The 10,000-nt window shown below is 33.2% G+C and overlaps 1 protein-coding gene across 1 annotated transcript in view; it reads left to right on the top strand.

Moving 5' to 3' along the window:
- LOC137658540 (high-affinity choline transporter 1-like) overlaps positions 1-10,000 on the top strand; it is a 254,295-nt gene that overhangs the window by 136,679 nt on the left and 107,616 nt on the right. The gene's annotated exons all lie outside the window — the stretch shown is intronic.

A 10,000-nucleotide genomic window follows, 5' to 3' on the forward strand; every position in this document is an offset into this window, starting at 1 on the left:
ATATATATATATAATATATATATATATATATATATATATGTGTATATATAAAATAGGTGCTAATAATTCGGCTCTTCCTTTTCTTTCATAATCCCAGTTACACTCTCATCCTTGCATGAAGAGAGAGAGAGAGAGAGAGAGAGAGGAGAGAGAGAGAGAGAGAGAGAGAGAGAGAGAGAGAGAGAGAGAGGAGAGAGAGAGCAAACTCTTAACTTTACTACAACGCAGCTTCCACGATGATGCTCAAGTCTGAAGTTAAACAATCCGGTTCTATGTTACGTTGATAAGTCACGCACGGGCTCTTGCCTCTTAACCCTACGAGTGATAAGAGAGCAACGATAGTTTATCAGGATCTTTACTCTCTATACACTTGGCGATTTTATCTTACAAGTCATATCCCCTTCATTGCAAACTGAATAGAATTACAGGGTTTACTGTACTTAGCCACTCTACTACCAGATGTCTATCAACATTTTGTATTCAGATTTACAACCCTTACTAAGAAACTCTTCTCTCCTTGTGAGTATGTGTGTGTTATCTAGATAAAACTTGAAAAATACTAATCATATGACTCAAATCTTCTGGTAGAAGAACATTTATGAATCGTTACTTTGAAAACCTTTCCGTTAGAATTTTTATTTAATTACTTAAAAAAAAAAAAAAAAAAAAACTTGGATAATAATATCAAAGTTCACACCTATATAAATACGACATGTCTTTCATCATGATCATCATCATCATCATCTCCTCCTACTCCTATTGACGCAAAGGGCCTCATATGAATGTCTTTCATTCCTTTTCATATTCATTAGAACTCTCCCTGCCAAAAATTCTACGTTTTTATTTTCGCGTAATTCCGCCTTTCTCGAATACTGAATCATTATTCATTCATCGCCACGCATCTAACAGAAAGCTTTACTTTACATTTACCTAATGATAACCAATCTTCCTACTTACGCATTCACTCTTCCTTACTGCAAGCAAAGTTCTTGCCGCTTTCTTGTACAAAGAACGACACGGTTGCCATCTCATCAACAATATTCTCTAATTTCTAGTGCTTTACTATTATTATTTTTATTATTATTATTATCATTGGTAACTCAGCTACAAACCTAGTTGGAAAACCAGGATGTCATAAGCCCAAGGTTTCATATAGGGAAAAATAGCCCAGTGAGGAAATGAAATAAAGAAACAAATAAACTACAAGTCATGAACACTTATAATACAATATTTCAATATATATATATATATATATATATATATATATATATATATATATATATATATATATATATATACACATATTTATATACATATATACACACATATATATATATAGTAAATATGTATGTATAAAAATGTCAGCAATGACGTGCTAAACAATTCTTTTCCGATTATTTTAACTTATAAAAAAATATGTCCTCATCAGTCCCAGGCTCAAAATTCACATTCCAGGTTATCAATAAGGATCTAAGCTGGAAATAATTCACAGCCTTTAATTAAGATTTATTTATAGTTCATAATCAAAAACCTTCTCGGAAAATCTTCAAGCAAACTTTTAAAATATTGATCTCCAAGCAATATTGCCTTTCCCCTCTTAGTGCGCACAGTGTTCCGGCTCTTGTTGCGCACTGGGAATGGCATGGAATGATTGGTTTGGTCTTAATCGAATTTATCAATTAAAACGAGGGAAGTCTGATTTCTGTAGGGCTTCCTATGGTTATTCCTTCTGTCAAAATGTAATCAAAATGCCTTCGAACTTGTCAAGAAGAACGAAATACACTTTATTGATAACTACTGTAGGCGACCGGTATAAAATATTTATATAGATATGTTCACACACAGATTCAACCGTTCCCACCCCCTCCCACTTACCCGAGGGATGAGGAGTTATGCTTATGGAAATGCTTTAGGGCGTGACCAGAAAATATATAAGAATAAGTACACACACACACACACACACACACACACACACACACACACATATATATATATATATATATATATACATACATATATATATATATACATACAGCCAAGCTCTTATCTTTGTGAGATTTCGCCTGGGGCTCTGATCCCGAGGTCGTTAAGAGAATCCAGACATTAGTATATCAAAATATATATGGCTTATTTGAATATATATGTATATATATAAACACACACACACACACACACACACACATATATATATATATATATATATATATATATATATATATATATATATATATATATATATATATAACCAGACAATGGTGTTTTACTATATGGGGGAGATTACCTTCGTCAAAAAGGGTATATACAAAATGACCTGCGTTTCTTTAGCTGCTTATTTGTCTGTTAACTTAAAGGTTTTAGCCAAATTTTTACCAAATTTTTACAATTGATAGGTATTATGATCTAGATAGGAGAGCCCATTACATTTTGGAGGGGCTACGGACCAAATCGCAATTCTGGTTATTATTGTTTCTATTATACATTTGATTCATTCACAGTGAACATATGAAAAGGGGAAAACTTGATCCGTAGACTTGAGTAAAATGTTGACATTATACATTGGCGGAGGTGTGAAACATCTGATAGCCCTTTCTACTCGTTCCTTTGTATTTTCTATCTAGTTTTCTATTCTTAGCCAATAAAAAGGAATTTCCAGTGAATCAATCATTCCTCCAACTCGATATCACAACGTAAGAACTTTTAATTATTCACACCTGGTTTGCTACACTTTCATTAACTGATAGCCTTTTATCCAGTTATACCCAAAAGTTCTTACTCTTCCTCTTCCTCCATGGAATGATCTCATCTGATGAAATAAGTTTGTTATCAATTGAATGCCAAACTTTTCAACGTGATCTTGACTACTAGTTATCTTGGAGGGTATGGCGCAATCTGTCGTCTTTCGCCATAGCATACGTTATAAACATGAGGGCAATATATATGTGTATATACAATATATAGACTATATTTATACATGTATATATGGTGTGTGCGTTTGTGTGTAATATGGTAAAATATGTAAAATAAAGTTTATACTTTGGCTGTATATGAAAAGTATATAGATTTTTTATTTAAGTTTGAATGTGTATGCAGTTCTTTATGATGATAAGACTTCTCGAAATCTCAAAGGGCACTTAATTTCAAATTAGCTATCACACTACAAAAAAAAAAAAAAAAAGAAAAAAAAACACTTTGATATATACTAAATAAAATAAACATCACCAGAAAAATTAATAAATTTGTAGAGATTTTCATTAGGTGGTTTGGTCAAGTGGTAAGAATGAGCGACGATCACTTGGTTAGAGGACTAACTGGCAAATGATTAGGAATACCTATAAAGTTCTGGATACATGGCGTGGAATAGGTATTGGCATGGAATGGACAGTGTAGCATAGAAGCTTAGTGCTGAGTATTTGCGATTTAATGGGCAATTAATGAGAGCTTCATTTAGATATGGAAGATTTTTTTTTTTAATGGAATTCAAAGGCGATTGTGGCAGAGACAATATCGTTGTCATTCTTCTGGTCAACGCTGGTTAAGGGAAGCCACTTAACAGACAGAAGAGAAATATATATCTAGTTGCACTGTTATCCTTAACAAAACGAAAGTCACATATCTATGATGTTATAGATACGCATTTAGCTTAATTATGTTTAATGCTAATAAATCAAATGCATATCAAAATATTGTAAATATTGTATTTAGTCTAATAGTAAAGTTGGCAATAGACGGCTAGTCTCCGGGTGTTATCCTGCTAGGGGCATTATCACTGTCCCTTGCCTAAGCTATTCATGAGCGATCTTTATACCTTCAATGTAAAGAGGATCTTAAGAAGTATTGGCCAGACATAAAGCCCAAAAGCAAAGCCACAACATTCCTCAGTGATAACAAGTCTCACTTGGTGTGGACAAAAGAAATCTTTCATTCATCTATTCGTACCTACTTGTGATGAAAGGCTTCGGCAAATCTCCCAAAATGAAAGTTTTTTGTTTATTACGATTCCAATAGAAGTCAAGATATTAAATGACACAGCAACAGCTAAGTATAAACATTTCAGGCACTTATGGTTTATTTTTAAAGAAAAAATATGGCGTTTTACGTATAAAATTGAATACCTCTTAAAACGGGTTCCAACGATACCAGGATATGAAAAAAAAAAAATTATTTTGCATGAAGTACAAACATAGAAGAATAACTTTCAGTTGATAAGTTGAATATAATAAATAAAAGTCATTTTAGAGTCTAACAAGATAATCATTTACATGGGTCTAAAATTTAGACCCATGTAAATAATTATCTTTTTTTCGTAAATTGCTAGTCTGTAAAAATAATTTTATTAGTCTCCTAATTCTTTTTTATAATTTTAAATTCCCAATAAGAGTGTCATTTTATACAAGAGTCCCTACTCAATATTTCTTATTTTATCACAACTTAAATTCATAAGTTGACTTGCTTTGTGACTAAATGCAAGGATTTACTAAAAGGACATCAATATTTTGCCGTGATCAGCAAATCTGTACTAGTCAAGGCCACCAATACTAGGTTGGTTTTCTGGAAGCGTTCAAACTAAAATCTCACACCACCACCAATCTGTAGTGGCTAGCGTGATGATGAAAACTGGCCAAACTCCATATATTAATAAAAAAAATAAGTCTCAGGTCTTTGTCCTGCAGTGGAATCGGAACGGCTGTATTGGTTTTATATATATATATATATATATATATATATATATATATATATATATATATATATATATATATATATATATATATATATATATATATATATATATATATATATATATATATATATATATGTTGTCATCTGTTGTTTATCCTCCTCATGAATGTTGTAATACGTAGAACAGTCAGAGATGGTGGAGAAGGATTGGACTGGATTGGGATAGGAAATTAACAGACCTGCAGTATGCTAGTTAGCAGAACACCACAGGATTTGCAATGCTTGCTTACCAGAACGCATAGAATATCATACGAGGTTAGGCTCAAGATAAATAGAAGAAAGACAGAGATAATGAGAACGGAGTGTGTAATGGAAATGAAATATCATTGGAAGGAGATAGCATTAATGAGGTAGAATTATTGAAGTAATTAGAAACTATGATCTCCAATACAGGGTCTTTAGAATTAGAGTTTATTGAAAGACTGAATAAAGCAAATCAGGCAAGGGCTAGGTTAAGTAAAATTTGGAAATCAAATTTCAAATAATTACTGTAAAAATCAGGCTACCTATCTGTTTAGCGACTTGGGTGTTTCTGTATGGACATGAGTCATGGTGTGACAATGAAACAATCTCCAATAGATTTATTATAATTGAGAACAAAGCTCTCAGAAGGATATTGGGAATTAAATGGCAGGATTAGAAATGAAACTATAAGAGAGATTACTCGAGTGCCATATGTAGATGAGATCATGATGAGGGGCAGATAGAGATGGTTTGGGCAAGAGAGCTTATTTTACCAAACGTTCAGCTGAGCTCCACACGACACTAGAAGAGTTTGAAGACCCAGGCCTACATGGCTGCGGACTATGAAGCACGAAGTAGGAGATGAAGAATGGAGAAGTATTGAATTAAAAGCTCAAGATAGAGGGGACTAGCCAAATCTAATCGAGGGCCTTTGCGTCAATAGGCGTAAGAGGAGATGATGATGATGATGATGATATATTATAAGGTAAAGATTATCAGCCTTCATTCTTAGCTGAGGTTGAGCTTTCAGAATATTGGAAATAGCTTTATAAGTGGTGTTGACTAAAGGTGTAAACATACATATATATATATATATATATATATATATATATATATATATATATATATATATATATATATATATATACATACTGTACATACATACATACATATATATATATATATATATATATATATATATATATATATATATATATATATGTGTGTGTGTGTGTGTGTGTGTGTGTGTGTGTGTGTGTGTGTGTGTGTGTTTATGCGTGTAGCCAACACCACTTAATAAAGCTATTTCCAATATTCTGGAAGTCCAACCCTAGCTAAGAATAAAAGACTGATCCTCTTTACCTTCACGGACGATCGAGGATAAAATTTCCCAAAGTCACTGTACAACGACAGAAGCTTTCAACAACATTGCTGCTCATCTATAGCCTACGTTGGAGCCACGTCACGCGAACAATATCATAAAGTCGAGTGGAGTTTGGATATCACTGTCAATATTTAATCTGTGATGGAGCAAAGGAACCAAAGGAATATCATCAACATTCAGCAGCAGCAGCTTACGAATTTTCTTTGTACGATAAGATTGCGAAAGTTTGCGATGTGATTGCGAAACTTCGCGATGCAATTGCGAAACTGCGCGATGCGATTGCTGAACTGATGCGTGCTGTGTTTGGCAAGTAATATCTTTGTATTTGTTAGCTCTTTGTGTCATTGCTTTCCATTTAGTTTTTCTCTAGAGGGACACTGTATTTGCAAACGTTGTTTGAAAAACGAAATGATAAAATGATTTTGGATTTTATTGTACCCCTTTACTTGCTTCATGTCACAAATTAGGTAAACAGAACGTGATAAAGTGATTTTGCGTTCTTGAAAGGTTATACTAAACAAATTACATATATAAATAAATAAATAAATATATATATATATATATATATATATATATATATATATATATATATTTATATATATATATATATATATATATATATGTTTTATAAAATATATATATATATATATATATATATATATATATGTTTATAAATATATATATATATATATATATATATATATATATATGTTTATAAATATATATATATATATGTGTGTATATATATATATCTATATATATATCTATATATATATCTATATATATATATATATATATATTTATAAAATGTATATATATATATATATATATATATATATATATATATATATATATATATATATAGATAGATAGATATATATATATATACACAAGTTCATACAAATTAGCATTTTCAGGGGAAATATCAACAAGTGTTTTAGGTTCCTTTCATAGGGGGTTCAAACCCCATTTATGGGAGGAAACCCCTCTCCTTAGGGTATCTTTCCTCATATTTACCTATGTTTCGGATAAAAGGTACAAGGTCAACACAAAACAAAAAAACTATATAAGCTCATCTATCATGTATTTTTACTCAAAATATCAGTTTCGACAGAAATGAGCTCATAAGTAGTGGATGCATTCTCGCCGAAGCTGTAAAAACATATACTCGTACATGCACTTCGCCCTCACATTCCGCTCAATTACTCTTAAAACCATGATTTTTTTTTTTTGGTAGAATTGCAATATATTCGACGGTGTAGAATGGAGATTTCTCTTTTAGTTTGAGTCTTTGTTTTCCTCTAAACATTTAATAAATGTTACAAAAGAAAGAAAAAAACAATAAAATGTAAATTCATAGAAATGCGCATCGATTCATTTCACATAAAAAGTTTTCTAGAAAAAAAACTGGTAAATAAAATTAAAGATTGCACATTATGAATTCTCAATAGGTAGTTTTTTTTTTGGAGAGAGAGAGAGAGAGAGAGAGAGAGAGGAGAGAGAGAGAGAGAGAGAGGAGAGAGGAGAGAGAGAGAGAGAGATGAATTAATTAATTTTCAGGAGTGAATGATGAAAAAAGTTACCATGGAATCAAGAGATGAAATAGTGTATGTGTTCTTGCTGACATAGGGCATTCAGCGAAGTTGAAATTGCGAAAGTGCACCAAGGCATCCATATTTTGAGACGTGTTGGTGAAATACGAAAGACGAGAATTCAGAAATCTGATAGAATGTTGCCTCTATTACACTCAGTTGACGGCACTCTAATGAAAGGTTTCTAATTAAACCATGCAAAGAGAACAGACATTCCCCATATACATCAATGAACGGACACAGCTTTCCCTTGAACGCCCCTTTTCCAAAGAATATGATATCGTGCTAGAATTTTTTATCTATCAGAAGAGTCCGCTAAAACTCGTTAGTTCCTTTTGTCACTGCAACCTCACCGACCTTGTGAGCTAAGGATGAGGGGGGTGGGGAGCCTACAGGTCTATCTACTGAGTCATCCGCAGCCAATGCCTGGCCCTCCTTAGTCCCGGTTTGGGTGGAGATGGGGCTCTGGCGCTGATCATATGTAATATGGCCAGTCTCTTGGACATTGTCCTGCTTGATAGGGCAATGTCACTGTCCCATTCATGAGCGGCCTTGAGAGAGAGAGAGAGAAAGTACTGGGATTGGAGACATTTACCATAGATATCAAACTATAGTTGGTGCTAGAGTTGAAACACATATTACAGTTTTAATGTATTCGATTCTTCATTTTGTTTTCTTCCTTACTATTTTATTTGAATTTGCCCAGCTACTGCGATTTTGTGTGATGATAGAATATTTTGCAATTTATTTGTTTATTAAATTTGCAAAGTTGCAAGGTTCTTGATAAAGTTGCGCACTTTATTCCACTCACTGAATGTAAAGTTACTTCGTCAATTAAACATTTAACATTAAATTTATCAATACCAAAATATTTAAACAAAATTAATCTCCTTCTATATCTACTTTCCAAGATTTTGTAGCATATGACTCAGACAATGCAACATCATAACATTCCAAACTAAATCCCAAGTGTGATACTGTCTAAATTGAAATTGGTTTTAGAAATAAGTTTCATAAATAAATACACAGACAAACCAAGAAATATACACGACAAAAATTATCTTGGACGCGTTGCAGCAATTGCTACATTTATTTCTACATTTTTTTCCTTCCCGCGACGTTTATCCTTTTGAATAACTAGGTACGAAAAATACAAGCAATGTTTTAAGAACTACAACTTAAAAATTTTGGATAATCTATGATATTGCAAGGACTTGTTCTGACGTCATCGCGAGCTCTTATTGCTGCAGTTTTTTTTACAATTCTCTCTCTCTCTCTCTCTCTCTCTCTCTCTCTCTCTCTCTCTCTCTCTCTCTCTCTCTCTCTCTCTCTCTCTCTCTCTCTGTATACCATGTACTGAACCATTTTAGTTCAGACCCATGGAAACAAACTAAAGTTTCCTTTGTTCATATAAAAATATGTGTTCATGAACTTAGTTTTCAATGTTCATTAATGCACGGACACAGTTTTACAAAAGTGTTGTCAATGCAGTCATCCTTTGATCGGCCCTTTTCAAAGTTGTCATTTCCTGTCACGCTCAAGGGGAAGAGAGAGTAGCCTTACCCTGGCGAGAGTGGGTAGGCTACCCACCTTTACGGCCTTTTACTTGAGGGAGTTTACGCACAAGTCCTTGGACACCTTTGTTCTTGGCCCTGTGGTAGCAGCTAAAGCTATTGTCTGACCTTTCTAGTTCCTCTGGGACAGGGAAGTCTCTTATCTTGATTTTATGGTATTTTTGGCAATGTGGAAGCAGTCTGCAGGTGATCCGCCTTTCTCTCTGTCTCAACAAGACATATGACACCTAACTCCCTTGTTCTTTGTTTACCAAATTTTGAAATTTTCTCCTCTAAAATGCAGAACTCGAACTTCCAAAATTGTTTTGCGTTTCTGCACATTCTTATTCTTTTCTGAAGCAATATAACCACAGAACAAGAAATAGCTTGTGAAATAAATATTTCCCTCTGCTCTCAAGGACAGCGGTGTTTCTTGGGAATTGTCGCTTCTCTTTCTTTCATCTGAGGCTTCAATCTTATCTTTTATACTTGTCCGCCTACATATCTTTCGCACTTCAATAGACTCAACTTTCAGTATCATTTCTAAATTTCCATCTTTTCTGTTTCCCCTAACATGTCTCAAATTTAATTGATTTATTTCCCGTTTCCCTATAACTTTTATCCATACAGCACACCATTTTGGGGAAAGATTGGTAAATATGCGGAGATATCCTATGAAGGGTCATTTTCCACAAAAAGGGGGGCGTTGTGCCTCCTTATGGAAAGGAATTCTTTACATCTTTGTTCTGACCCTTAAGACGTATTTCTGC

This window comes from Palaemon carinicauda, chromosome 19 (assembly GCF_036898095.1).
Source record: "Palaemon carinicauda isolate YSFRI2023 chromosome 19, ASM3689809v2, whole genome shotgun sequence".
NCBI classification, from domain to species: Eukaryota; Metazoa; Arthropoda; class Malacostraca; order Decapoda; family Palaemonidae; genus Palaemon; species Palaemon carinicauda.